Below are 15,408 nucleotides of genomic sequence, written 5' to 3'. Positions count from 1 at the left end.
TGTTACATTCAGTCCTATGGAGACAAATTAAATTAAACTTCAACACATGTTTATTTTGTAGCCATGTAATGTGTGTGCGTGTGTGTGTGTGTGTGTGTGTGTGTGTGTGCACGTATCTGCCTATCGCACGTTGCACATCTTAAATTTTACCCTGGCATAGACATTACGAAATTTAAATTTTAAAATGCTACAGTTAGTACCAACAATGTTGGATAACCAAACAAGACTTCCCTGGGCACTGAGTTTGTTAACACATACCTATCACTGAAGAATTCCAGATGGAAGGAGAAATTGTTTCCAAAGCCAAATTTGCCCTTGTGAATGAAGTACACCATTGGCAGGTTTTGCAGTTACACATAAATTATTTTCAGATGATCTTTTCCATCCAAACAGAACAAAATCCCGTTTAAAGGGGCAAAATAAAAGTTGTACAATTATGTTCATTTAGGATGAATAAATAAAACCACACATGATTTGGGGCCGATCTGATCCAATAATTAATTCTCCAACTTGCTTTCGGCTTAGTGGGCGACAAAATTGACTCTAAAGCTATGTCTCCAGGAAGGCTGCTTCCTCAAAGAGCTGATAAAATCCTGACTTTAATTCCATCTGGACACATGCCAAAGAAGTGATATCCCATCTCTATATCTACAGCCAGGAATATACAACCATGTTGCTTCTTGAAAATGACCATCTTTCTCCTCTCTCTCTCTCTCACCTCTATGTCCTGTACCTAATAACAGTATAAGATTGGAAGGGTGTGTGTATTTTGACTAAATAGTTTTATGGCCTTTGTTCCCTTATTCAGTGCCGACTGTGTGTAAATTACGAGGCTTGGTGCTGGAACAATAAAGATGAACAAGATATAGTCCTTAACCCCAAGCACTTACTGCCTAATGGCGAGATGGAACCAGACACTTAGAATCCAGCATGGTCAATGCTGTGACAGTGCTGTGAGAGGCTGGGCATGTGGATGGAGGGGATGCCTCAGTCTAGGGAGATGGTGGGTGGTGGGGAGAAGAGCAGGGAGGATTACTGGGAAGAAGTAAGACCTTAACTCTCTTAAAGGTGCAATAGGGTAAGGAATTCATGTAGCCTAATTTGGTTCTTGACACAAAGGAGGAGGTAAAGAAAGAATCTGTAGGATAAAAATGAATAAAGAGAGTAGGTCTCTGCAGGGGACTTCTTTATATTTCATTTCAAAACAAAGACTAGGGCTTCCCTGGTGGCGCAGTGGTTGAGAGTCCGCCTGCCGATGCAGGCGACATGGGTTCGTGCCCCGGTCTGGGAAGATCCCACATGCCGCGGAGTGGCTGACCCCGTGAGCCATGGCCGCTGAGCCTGCGCGTCCGGAGCCTGTGCTCCGCAACGGGAGAGGCCACAACAGTGAGAGGCCCGCGTACCGCAAAAAAAAAAAAAAAAAAAAAAAAAAGACTAAAACAAACACTTGTTTAAACTGTGACTCGATAATGTCAATTCTTGAATTTTATCCTAAGGAAATAATTAGAGATATGAACAGAACTTCACGTATAAGGATTAACCTCACAGAATTAATTTAAACAACAAGACAACAGAAATAACCAAAATGAGTACATGTATAATGCATCATGAAATATCCAAATAATAAAGTGCTGTATGAACACTAAATATAGTGTTTCTGAAGAACATACATTCTTCAGTGCTCATAAGTGAAAAATAAAAACTGTACATAAAATTTCTTTAAAATATAACACATTAGCATTTTACTTAAAAAAACTGTACATAAAATATTCCAATTTCACTTCAATAAATACATATGTGTATAAATGTATGCAGAAAAATGTTAGAAGGAAACAAAAAGAGAAGATTGGTTATTAAAGTTCATTTAAAATTTTTTTGAAAAAATTTTCTGAAATCTTCTACATTTAATGTGACTCATTTATAGAAATTATTTCACTTTTACCAAATTCAGGGCTTTTTACTTTCACGTTCCTTGATGTTAGGCATTTTTATCCTTCTGAGGGTCTTCTATCATGGTCTACAATGACTTGACTGGGTTTTTGGTTGAGCTGTTTGATTTTAGTCACTGAACCGATTTGGCATTTCAGTAGCAAGCCTGAGGCTATGCCTCCCGTTTCCATTTTGGCTAATGTAGTTCCAGGAAAAGAAGGAACAGTATCAGGGGGAATGCCAGGCCCCAGACTCATCATGGGTATGGCTCAGAAAGCTCCAGGTTTGTGACACCACCCTTGTGTGACACCATCATGCTACATGATTAGATGCTACTGCCCAGAAAGGGACAAGGGATGACCCTAGAGGGCGGAGGGCAGCAGGACCAGGCTGATTCTAACCCATTTCCTGCACAGGAAGCCTTGACCAGGGAGAGCCAGTTCCTCAAGGCAGTAGATGGTGAGTCTATTCTTCCTACGACCATTGCCGAGTGGGTGTCACATTATTGGAAGTGAGGCCTACTGGGGTGGGGGGTGGGGGACAGGAGACAAAGGAGGAGGAGTCTCAGGATGCCAGAATCTCAAGTCACAACGGGAGATGTCATTAACTAGACAAGCTACCGTGGGCCAGGCACTCGGCTTGTTATTCACACATGCCTGACTTGTTTTCACAAAAATCCTGCAAGGTATACATTATCATCATCATCATCATCATCATCATCATCATCATCACCACCACCACCCCCCCCATCCCTCCATTCTACAGATAAGGAACAAGAGGCTCACCGAGGTCACACAGATTTTGAGTGGAATCTGAACCCAGGTCTGACACCCTCAATCAGGCTTTAAAAATTTTCTCTAAGAAAATTTTATCAGGAGCGTGACAAGGAAGCAGTCAGTTTTGCCAGCAAACAGCTTTATCTAAGGGTTTTTTTTTTTTTTTCTTTTGCGGTACGCGGGCGTCTCACTGTTGTGGCCTCTCCCGTTGCGGAGCAACAGGCTCCGGACGCGCAGGCCCAGCGGCCATGGCTCACGGGCCCAGCAGCTCCGCGGCATGTGGGATCTTCCCGGACCGGGGCACGAACCCGTGTCCCCCTGCATCGGCAGGCGGACTCCCAACCACTGCGCCACCAGGGAAGCCCTATCTAAGGGTTCTTTAAAGTTTATATTTGCTTCCGCTGAAGAACAATACAGGGCAATATACAAACTAGGTATTCAAAGAAACCTTTCTGGTACAGTATGCAAATGATGCATAAAATATTTTTAAAAGTTTTTTAATTCATGGCTGAGTTGGAAGATGAGTATGTGATTTTCTAGGGAGGCTAGAAACAATATGAAGGTGAAAAGCCCAAGGAGTAAGTAAGGGAGAAAGAGCTTCTCAGCTTGGAAACACCATCAGACACACACACCTTCTCCCGGGTCTCTGAGGCTAAGTCACTTTGGAAGGGGCTCTGGGGCATTTAGGATGTAATGTTTACAGTGCTTCTGAGGGAGGGCTAGATAGTCTGCAGAGTTTGCAAAGGAATACCAAATACATCTTCTAATGACCCTGCGTGATATTAATTTTCAAACGCAGCCCAACCAGAACTTAGGCTGCATTTCAGCTGCTCAGTCTAGTACTTGGGGCACCTCCCCACAACTGGGGCATATTCCAGGCTGCTGGCTTGAGTCTCCATTGAATAAAACCTAAAGTCTCATATTTTCCAAGTGTGAAAAGAAAGCCTTAGCAGTTATAAGCCCAAGGATTTAAATAGACACTCAAGGCATCAACTACATGAACATAACTGATAAAGGAGCTGATCAGGTCAGTTAAGAACAAGGAGATTCTATAATTAATTAGGAAACACTGGGCTCTAAGTAGGTTGAAATCCCCTCTTGACCCCTGACTGTTTAATATGTGAACTGCAGGAGACATCTTTTGAACTGAAAACTAAGAACCTATCAAGGGGCATAACCTCCATTTATCTAAACACTGTTCTCAGGATCCCTGGAAAGTCCTCCTCCGGTTGATAGCTGAGAAATGGAGCTTCTCACAGCCCCACTGCCCTTTTGGACCCACCCTAAGTTGACCTGGCTTCTGAAGGCAGTTTTTTCACTGGTCTCCAGTCTATTTTCCAGGCAAATGTAATGAGTCCACCTCTGACTTGAATAGAAAACAAGGTTTTTAAACATTAAGTATGATTCATGGAAGTGGTTTTGTTTGGGGCTCCTCCAAGGGACTGTTTCCTCTACCTATGTTACTTTTTGGAGCTCCCGAATAAGCAAAAAGTTTGTAGGAGCCACACACAGAGAGTTGGTTGTGGCCTACAGACAGCGCAAAACTGCTAGGCAGCAGGGACCTGAGGTGGGAGGGCATCTCAGCATGTGGTTTCCGTGTTGGTTTGGCCTCATACAGCCACTGAAGGAGCTCTGAACCCCAGGGTGGCATTGTTGTCGACTTGCTGGGTTTCTGCCACTCTGGCTGCAACAAGATTCTGGCTGAGTTTATAAATGATGCTTATTTGGCCTCTGAACTCCTCTGCTAGCTAGCCTAGAGGCTGAAGTTATTCATTCATTTAGCAGGCTTTTAAGAAGCACTTTCTGCTATGCCAGACATTCTGACACGGGCTGGGGGCTCAGAAGCAAAAGATGTAGTCTCTACGTGAGAAGTCAAGGGTTAATGGGGTGTCAGTGGGGAGAGAATAGAAAAACAATTCTATGATGGCCGAAGTTGAGAGAGGCAAGCACAGAAACCCACCTGCAGTCGTAGGAGGAGCAGATATTTGAGCTGAGTTTTGACTGATGAATAGGAGTTAGCCAGACAAAGTTGGTCGGGAGGAAGGCTTGGATTACATGTATGTGTGGATGCTCTATGTGTCTATGCATGTGTGTGTATGGGGTGGGGGGAGTTGAATAAATACATGAATGAAAGGGGATTTTTTTCTCTTCTATACTTGAGAAGGATTTTTAAAATATTCTTTTATTATGATGATGACTAGGACATCTGATTTAACATAAGTCCAAATATGTCAAATCTCAATATGGAAATTAGTGACATTAAGAAACGTCAAAGCTCTCAAACATTGTCGAGCTGCAAATATGATTATATAGACCCACATGCTATTTAAGAAAATTATGTTTAGAAAGAAAACATGATGAATAAGCATTCCCAACCTGACTTCAGAATGTTCACAAATCATCCATATGGAATTTTCTGTGATAATTAATAGTAAAGATTTCCACCATATGCTATACTGCCCCATTTCAGCACTGTAGTTAGTCAATTACTGTACTTAATTTTGGTCTACTTTCAGTTCATGTGTTTAATCTTATAGAGTTAGGGAACACATGCTCTTACATGCTTGCAAATGTAATGTGTAATGGGAAATTCCCAGCCTTGAAAAACTTAAATTAAGAGCACATGCTATATCAGTCCTTTGTTATGATGGCTGGAAGACATCCAGCTGAGGACTTCTGAAAAAGGAGGAGGAGTGTTTAAGCACTACTTACTAATTAAATCTCTAAGGCTATGATTTAGAAACAATTTTAAAACTATGTATTATGCTTCAGAATTTTGATTAAAAACTGCTGAACTGTCACTCCTTGAAAGAAATATCTTAATGTAAAGAAGAAAGTAAAGGGTTACCCAGAGATAAAAGAATGTATTTCACTAAGCACCAAGCCACTGGCCAGCTAACAGTTTTCAAAGTATGATCATGAACTCTGACACATCCTTGTCGCCTTAGAGAGGGTACACAAGTGGAATAACCCATCTTAGACCCAAACCTGGTAGGTTTCTACCCAGTTTCCAAAGGGAGTATATGTTGCTTGAGATCCAGGACCAACTTTCTGGAAGTCAAAGTTGAAAGGTCCAAAGGCTTGCAGAAATCAGATTTTAGCATTTATATTGGAGAAATTTATTTAATTCAGGCTCCATTTTGCTCAGCAGATGGGAAGCAGTTTTGTTCAATGCTTTCTACCTAAATTTACCAAATGGTAGAAATTTAAAATACAATGAGGTATGAGCCTCATAAAATTCCAAGAGAAATTGAACCTTGGAAGTTCCAGTGCTAAAATAGCTTCAAATGAAAACAATCCATGTCTCCTCCTTACGGCTTCCAGTGGGCCTCCTTACAGCTCCTTTCTAAGAGGGCAGAGCACCAAGAACCTGGATCATTTTCCCAGGAGAGTCCTCAAGGCTGTCTCTTAATTGATAAGAGGCAGAACCACTGAAGAAAATGGAAGACTTTTCACATGATTTTCAGACTAATTACTGAAGAGGAGAAACTGGATTATAATACACACCAAGGAGATGTGTTGACAGTAAAGAATGAAAAGGTGTTAGGATGTCATCAACTTTGCTTTTTAAAAGAAAAATAAAACTCTCAACTATACTTACTGTTATATGCAACCTAAAACTAGCCCTCTGCTATAAATTTATGTGAGGTGATGTGACTTAGCCTCTTGCTGAAGAAATGGACACAAGAATATAAGTGTTAGCCACTTATATTCTTGGCAGGAAAAATGGACTTGTCAAGTATCTTTTTAGCTTTAACAGAAATCCCTTAAAACCATGGATCTCTGCTCTGAAAGCCCTTTGAATTTCCAGTATTAAATGCATGTAGAATGCCCTGACTGGTGACCACAGGTTGATAATAAATAGCCAAAGGGACTGAAGGAAACACGGAAAAGGAGAAAAAAAAAAAAAGATAAACAAGAAGGAATCCAGACTCTGCATCAAAAGTTCCCCCAAGCTCTGCAATGTCTTAACCAGCACCTGGCTGGACTTAAACTCTATGACTATCTCAGTAAAATTCGCCATTTACTGAAAGATAATAATAACAGCTCATGTTTATTGAGCATCTACTCTGTACCAAACATTGTTCTAAGTACTTTAAACACATTAATTCCCATAGTCCTCACAGCAACTCGACTACTAATACTCTCATTATCCCCACCTTACAGATGGAGGAACTGACACAAAGAGGTTAAGGAATTTGCCCATGGTTACATAGGTATTAAAGAGAGAAGGTGGGACTTGCACTCAGGTACCCTGGATCGGAGGTCCACGATATTAACTTCTACGGGGTCCGGTCTTCTGTACTTAAATCCAAATCTTTAAGTTCCAGTTTCTCCCTATATTACCACTCCATATATGCACTCATAACCAGCCATCCCCAGAGGTGAACAACTTATCAATAAAGATATGTCAAGTCAGTAAGTATATCGCATAAAGAGGATGATCATGGAAGATCTCTATACCCCCTCGCTGACTTAAATAATTAATGTTGTCCTAAAAGTAGTTCTGTATTTAAGATAGAACAGGTCAAAGTAGATTCTAATCTTCTCTTCCTTAGGAAATCTGACTCAGCTTGATTCAGACTTGCTGGAATACCATTTCCCTTTTATTTCTGTGGTTTCTGGTGATGAAAATAAAAGAGAACATCACATGTACAGCCTATTAACTGGAGACAACCAAGAAATGCTGAAATCAGCTGGCTGGACTGCCACAACCCTTTCAGAGTGTGTGAGACTATAAATCAAAAAGCACTGCAAAAGAGACTAATGTGTTCAAACCTGAAGGATGTCCTGAAGACGGCAAAAGCATCCATTAGGATGTCCTGGAACTGGGAAAATGGAACGATCTGTGTAGTCACTTTAACTCTGGTATTCCTAGCAAGGATCGCCATTTATATCCATCCAAGACATGATCTTACTCAGTTGAGAAATACACCAATCATTCTGAGATGAGGTAAGTTTTAGCCTTGTACTTCTCCCATTCATGTCATGAGAATCCTGCATCTCCTATTCTTTTGATTCATTCTTTCAGCAAGTATTTCTCTATCAACAACAAAGAGAAGCTGTAAGTATCTTGCTTTTAAACGATGAGACACAACAAGCCCTCTGCACTTGTGAAGACAGTCAAAACAACTTTCTAGAGACTTGAAAGCAATAGTGACTTCTCTCAGAATTACCTCTTTCCCCTTTTGGCCAAGGGGGCCTGTACCACGTAAACCATGAAAACTCCACATGTGTTACATCAAGTTTGAGAGCTTCCTGCATTGCCTGCCACTTCTTTTAGTTTAGGTTCCTTACGTATTCAATAAGGAGAAGCATGCTCAAGCAAAACTGTGAGATGGCCTGATTTTGTCTCAAAGGATCTCATACTCTCTCTCCTCCTTGGGGGTGACAGTGGGGTTGGGTGTGGGACCTTAACCCCATTCCCCAGGACCCAACACTTTAAGGCTTCTCTGTCTACTGAGCCACTCTACTCGGGTCTGTTTGCACAAGCAATGCAGCAATGTTCCAAGCCTCCAAAATCTCCCACTTATCTACCCTTTCCCTTTCCACCATCCGTCCCACCGCCCACCCCCTGTCCGCCTTAGGATTTCTATTCCCTTGGTTTGAAGATCCTAGGTGTTAGGGGAACACTGAATAATAGAAACTTGATCTACCAACACAAGGTTAGCAATCTGCAATGGTAGGATTTCAGGGATTGTCATATACCAGTGGGATCTAGGTATTTGAGTAAGGGAATCTTTCTTGTGTTTTTCAAAGTATATCAGGTGGGTGATGACTAACTCCATTTACGTCTAAGGACAGTCCTTGTAATAAAATTGTGAGTCACTTTGGGTGTTCACAAATTGCTCAGGGGTGACCTGTTGAGTGATGGACGACGAACCACAGCGAGAGTAGGAACTCTTTAAAATACTGGGATACCCAACCCAACAGGATGGAATGGAGGCAATTTCATTGCTTCCACTTATGGGCAAAGGGATGGGCTCCACTTTACCCACTTGGTTAAATCTACTGACACTACTACCAGAAAGTACTTTAAAAACTGGCTTCTTGTGTTCAAGCCCTAAAATAAAGTGGGCTGGGGGAAAATTAGAGGTGGGAGAGAAACAAAAGGAGAAAAGGCCAGCTCTGTGAGACTTTGCTGTCTCTTCCCCTTTTTCCCCTAGGCAGAGAAAGGCGCTACTGAAGCACCCTTGTCGCCCTATTTCACACTCCATGACCCCTTGACAGAAGAGCTGTTTCAGACGCGACGGCACCATCAGCAGGTGAGCTAAATAGGCTGAACCCTCATCACAGAGCGTTGCTGTTGCTGCTTCAGGATGCAGAACACATGGCTGCCATCAGAAAAAACAGGGAAGAGTGTCATGGAGAGAACACGAGCTTTGTATCGGACAGCCCGGCCTCATAGTCTAGCTAAATGCCCTCAGGCGAGTGAACCAAGCTCTCTTGGTTTCGGTAACACACAGCAAGGCCTGAGAAGTTATCTGGCATGTAGTCGTTGATCAGTGGTTGTTTGCCCCCTGTAGTTTCCTTTCACTACAAGGTCACCTTTACTGCCAGCTTGCATCTGTGGTATCTTCCTGAACTTTCTGCCTTAACTACACCTGACCTCTTGCCTAATTAGACAGATAAAGGGCAGCTGATTCTTCCTTAGTACTTCTCAGAAACAAGCCTCTCAACCTGCCTGAATTTCTGCTGGAAGGGACCTCAGCGATTGCAGCTTATGCAGGTAAAGAAACAGAATGGGGGTGAATCATTTTGGGTCCCCATTTCAGGAGCGAGACTGGGATATAGTCTTTACGGACAAGTCTACTTGCCTAAGATTTCTTTCTCCTGTTCTTTTACTCGGAAGTCTTGTTTGACATCCTATTCCTTTTCTGAGGTCTGATGGATTACACCAAACGAATGACCTCTGGAAACCTTCCTTTCTGGTTCAAGGGGAGGCTGTTTCTATAACTTGTGTTGTGATTACAATATAGTAAGTACATTAGGGACCACCTTTCTTTCATTTCATGTAACTTAGGATTTTGATATATGGATTCTGTTTATGGGGCAGGACATATATAGCTTTGAAAAACACATTTGGAAGCAAAATTGTTGGAAGCTTGGGCCCATCTACAAGCCTGACTCTAACTGGTGGTTCTCTAAATTCCTACTTCTGTATCTCCTGCTAAAAGATATAACTGTAATGGTGACAGGAGGAGGTTGCTGATTGGGAAATGATGGAGAGGTTATCGTAAAATGGAAAACAGGAGAGAGTTTGGAAGGTTTCGTCTGAGATAGGCATGAAACAGCTCATGGTGTACTCTCCTGGTAATCAGCAGGCAGGAGCTCAAGAAAGTTTCCCAAGCTTCCACAGGCCAGCTTGGGCCCAGTCTTTTCTCCATGGTTTCCCAGGACCCCAGGGAGGCCACAGGGTGGGAGGTGGCGTGGGGTACTGATACCAGGAATATAATCAAGTCACATCCTTTTATTAAATAGTTGCTGAGGCAGAGAGCTTAAAGGCTCACTCTCTTCTGGTTTCTCTTCACCAGTACTGCCCTATATCCTATGGGACTGTGAAAGGGGTAAACAGATTTTCGTTCATGTGGTGTTTCAAGGAGTTTGTTGTTCTTGTATTTTGGTATGTGTTAGTTTGGGGGAGGGGGAGTGGAAGTGTTTTGAGATTTTTAGCTGGAATAGCGTGAAGAGGGTAAGGAATATAGACAGGATGGTAAGGAGTCATGTTGATGTATCTAGTTGTGGCATGTCATTAAGGGGAGTTTACGGCTCTCAATCTTTAACTTAAAAGGTTAACGCTAGTTTAGCTTCTTAATGAGATTATAATATGGATGCAGATCATTTTTCGAAGTTCTCTAGGGGTACTAGTTCGAGAACGATTGGTATGAAGCTGTGATTTGAGCCGCAGATTTCTGAACATTGTCCGTAGAATAGACCTGGTCGTGTTGATATTAAGGTTGTTTGGTTTAGGCGTCCAGGGATTGCATCTGTTTTTAGGCCTAGGGAGGGGACAGCTCATGAGTGTAGTACGTCTTCGGAGGAGACTAATATTCGGATTGTTATTTGTATGCGTAGAAACATTCGATTATCTACCGCTAGTAATCGTAGTTCTCCTGGTTTTAGGTCCGAGGTTGGAATTATGTAGGAGTCGAAGTTTAGGTCTTTGTAGTCGGTATATTCATAACTTCAGTATCACTGGTGTCCTGTTGTTTTTACGGTAAGAGAGGGATTGTTAATTTCATCTATTATGTAGAGAATTCGTAGGGAGGGCAGGGCGATTAGGATTAAGATGGTGGCTGGGAGGATGGTTCAAAGTTTCTACCTCTTGAGCGTCTATTGCACTGGTGTGTGTTAGTTTGGTTGTAAGTATCAGGGTGATAATATAGAGGACTAGAGAGCTAATTAGGAAGACGATTATTAATGTGTGATCATGAAAGTGTAGGAGTTCTTCTATAATAGGTGATGTTGCGTCTTGGAAGCCTAGTTGGAAGGGATATGCCATGGAGATATACAGGATTTTCACTTGTGATTTAACTTTGACAAAGTTATGTAAGGCTTTACTAATATCTCATTTATAAAGAAAGACATAGTGGTTATGATATTGGCTTGAAACCGATTAGAGGGGGTTCGATTCCTTCCTTTCTTGATCATTTTGGGTTGACGTATGCTGGTTCTTCAAATGTATGGTATGGTGGAGGACACCCATTTAGTCATTCAAGATTTGTGGAGGTGAGATCTACTGTTAGTACCTCTTGTTTAGATGTGAATGCCTCTCAGATGATGAAAATTATTAGTATAACTGCTGTTAGTGAGATGAAAGAGCCCATTGATGAGATAGTATTTCATGTTGTGTAGGCGTCTGGGTAGTCGGAGTACGGTTGAGGTATACCGGATAGGCCTAGGAGGTGTTGTGGGAAGAATGTTAGGTTTACACCTACGAATATGATTACAAAGTGAATTTTTGCTCATGTTGAGTGTATAGCCTGAAAATAGTGGGAGTCAGTGGACAAACCCTCCTATGATGGCGAAGACAGCTCCTATTGAAAGTACATAGTGAAAGTGGGCGACTACGTAGTAGGTGTCGTGGAGAACCATACCTAGTGATGAGTTAGCTAGGACGATTCCAGTTAGGCCGCCTACTGTAAATAGGAAGATAAAGCCTAGGGCTCATATTAGAGAGGGAGATCATTTAATATTTCCTCCGTGAAGTGTTGCTAGTCAACTAAAGACTTTTACTCCTGTGGGGATAGCAATGATTATAGTGGCTGATGTAAAATATCCTCGTGTATCTACGTCTATTCCAACTGTGAATATATGATGAGCCCATATGATAAAGCCTAGGAACCCAATAGAAACCATAGCTCCAACTATTCCTATATATCCAAAAGGTTCTTTCTTCCCTGAGTGGTAGGTTACAATATGTGAAATTATTCCGAAGCCAGGTTGGATTAGAATATATACTTCGGGGTGGCCAAAGAATCAAAATAAGTGTTGGTACAGGATTGGGTCGCCTCCTCCTGCGGGATCGAAAAAGGTTGTGTTTAGGTTTCCGTCAGTCAATAGTATGGTAATTCCGGCTGCTAGGACGGGTAGTGATAGTAAGAGTAATACTGCTGTAACTAGGACTGATCATACGAAGAGGGGTGTTTGGTATTGGGTTATAGCGGGTGGTTTTATATTAATAATGGTCGTAATGGAATTGATGGCTCCAAGGATTGAGGATACGCCGGCTCGATGTAGGGAGAAAATGGTAAGGTCTACTGAGGCTCCTGCATGTGCCAGATTTCCCGCTAGAGGCGGGTATACAGTTCAGCCCGTGCCTGCGCCGGCTTCAACTATTGAGGATGCTATTAGTAGTAGAAAGGAAGGAGGAAGTAGTCAGAAGCTTATATTATTTATACGGGGAAAAGCTATGTCAGGTGCTCCAATTATTAGAGGGACTACTCAATTTCCGAACCCACCAATTATGATAGGTATGAAGAAAATTATCACGAAGGCATGGGCTGTTACTAGTACGTTGTAAACTTGGTCATCTCCGATTAGTGTGCCAGGTTGACCCAGTTCAGCGCGAATTAATAAGCTTAGGCCAGTGCCTACTATTCCTGCTCAGGCACCACATAACAGGTATAAGGTGCCAATATCTTAGTGGTTGGTTGAGAAGAGTCAGCGATTTATGAACACAGGTAAAATGGCCGAGAGGCATTAGACTGTAAATCTAAAGACAGGAGTAAAGTCCTCTTTTTGCCAAGTCCTGTGGTGAATTATCATTTTGAATTGCAAATGCAAGGAAGCAGCTTCAATCCTGCCGGGACTTCTCCCGCCTTTTTTTTCTCGCGGCGGGAGAAGTAGATTGAAGCCAGTTGACTAGGGTATTTAGCTGTTAACTAAAAGTTCCTGGGAGATGTATCCCTCCAATCTAGTGAGGATTTAGCTTAATTAAAGTGTTTGATTTGCATTCAATTGATGTAAGATACGGTTTTGCAATCCTTATTAGGCAGGGGTTAAGTAAATTACACTTGCTTAGGGCTTTGAAGGCTCTTGGTCTGATTTAACCTAAACTCCTAGAGTAAAATGGAGAATGCTGGTGTGAGGGGTAAGAGTACTGTGGATAATACAATTGCTGTTGGTAGAAGGGTTATTCGTTTTGTGGAGTGAAATTGTCATTTTATTTTTATGTTGTTTGTAGAGGGAAATAGGGTTAATGCTGTGGAGTAGGCGAGGCGTATGTAGAAATATAGGTTGAGTAGTGCTGTGATGGCTATGAAGGTTGGTAGAACAAGAATATCGCTTTTTGTTAGTTCTTGAATAATTATTCATTTGGGTATGAATCCTGTAAGTGGGGGGAGTCCTCCCATGGAGAGTAAGGTGAGTATGGTGAGGGTTGTGGTAACAGGCATTCTATTTCATGTTTGGGATAATGATAATGTGGTGGTGGTTGAGTTTTGGATGAATAACATGAATATGGTGAAGGTTATTGTGATGTAGATTACTAGATTCAGTAAAGTGAGGGTTGGATTATATAGTAGGATAGTTGTTATTCATCCTATGTGGGCGATTGATGAGTAGGCTATAATCTTTCGAAGTTGCGTTTGGTGTAGTCCGCCTCAGCCTCCGATTAGGATAGAAAGTAGGGATATAGTAAGTATTAGGTGTAGATTAATTGATGGTGAGATTTGATAGAGGATTGAAATGGGTGCGAGTTTTTGTCATGTAAGTAGGGTTAGTCCTGTGGTTAGGGGGACACCTTGTGTAACCTCTGGTACTCAGAAGTGAAAGGGGGATAGTCCTAGTTTAATAGCCAGGGCCATTGTTATTAGGATGGATGCTATTGGGTCGAATAATTTTGTGATGGTTCATTGGCCGGAGTGTAGTAGGTTAATGATAACTGCTAGTATGAGTAGTGTGAATGTGGTGGTTTGTGTTAGGAAATATTTAGTTGAGGCTTCTGTGGCTCGGGGGCTAGAATTTTTTATTATGATGGGAATGATGGCTATTGTATTTATTTCTAGTCCAATTCAGGCGAATAGTCAGTGGGAGCTGATAGTTACGATTACTGTGCCTAGGATGAGGGTTATTAGGATGATGAGGAGGATGAACGGGTTACTAGTATGGGAAGGATATAAACCAACATTTTCGAGGTATGGGCCTGAGAGCTTGTTAAGCTGACCTTACTATAGACATGGTAGCACGGAGAATTTTGAATTCTTAGGGGTAGGTTCGATTACCATTATTCTAGAAATAAGAGGGTTTGAACCTCTATTATTTACTCTATCAAAGTAACTCTTTTGTCAGACATATTTCTTTTGTTTGAGGGGGGATGCCTGCTGTTATAATGGGTAGTGAGACGTGTCACATACAGAGGGCTAGTGTTAGGGGAAGGAAGTTTTTTCAGAGTAGATGTATTAATTGATCATATCGGAATCGGGGGTAGGATGCTCGAATTCATAGGAAAGATATTGTGAGTAGTAGTGTTTTGACAATGAGGTTTGTTGTGTGTAGTTCTGGTGTGTAGGGGTCGTGGAATGCTCCTAGAAAGAGGGTAGCTGTAAATATATTTATTATGATGATATTGGCATATTCTGCTAGGAAGAATAGGGCGAAAGGGCCTGCTGCATATTCCACATTAAAGCCGGATACGAGCTCTGATTCTCCTTCTGTTAGGTCAAAGGGGGCCCGGTTAGTTTCTGCTAGGGTAGAAATGAATCATATTATGGCCAATGGTCATGAAGGAAAAAATAATCATAGTTGTTCTTGTGTGGTGCTTAGTGTGGATAGAGTAAATGAGCCGTTTATTAGGAGTACTGATAGGAGGATAATGGCTAGTGTTACTTCATGTGAGATTGTTTGTGCTACTGCTCGGAGAGCTCCAATTAGTGCGTATTTTGAGTTGGAAGCCCAGCCGGATCACAGGATAGAGTAGACAGCTAGGCTGGATATTGCTAACATGAATAGTACTCCTAGGTTTATGTTGATGAGGGGGTATGGTAGGGTAGGGGGCTTCATATTGTGAGGGCTAGAGTTAAGGCAAGTACGGGTGCGATGATGAATATAGCGGTGGAGGATGTGGCTGGTCGTAGGGGTTCTTTAGTGAATAGTTTGATTGCATCAGCGAAGGGTTGTAGCAGGCCATGTGGGCCTACGATGTTTGGTCCTTTTTGAACTGTATGTAGCCTAGGATTTTACGTTCTACTAGTGTTAGAAA

The 15,408-nt window shown here is 41.9% G+C and overlaps 1 protein-coding gene across 2 annotated transcripts in view; it reads right to left on the bottom strand.

Moving 5' to 3' along the window:
- Positions 1-15,408, bottom strand: part of PPM1L (protein phosphatase, Mg2+/Mn2+ dependent 1L) — a 337,545-nt gene that overhangs the window by 20,587 nt on the left and 301,550 nt on the right. The gene's annotated exons all lie outside the window — the stretch shown is intronic.

This window comes from Orcinus orca, chromosome 5 (genome assembly GCF_937001465.1).
Source record: "Orcinus orca chromosome 5, mOrcOrc1.1, whole genome shotgun sequence".
NCBI classification, from domain to species: domain Eukaryota; kingdom Metazoa; phylum Chordata; class Mammalia; order Artiodactyla; family Delphinidae; genus Orcinus; species Orcinus orca.
Note: the sequence above shows the minus strand (reverse complement) of the source record. Positions and strands in the feature narration are given on the sequence as shown.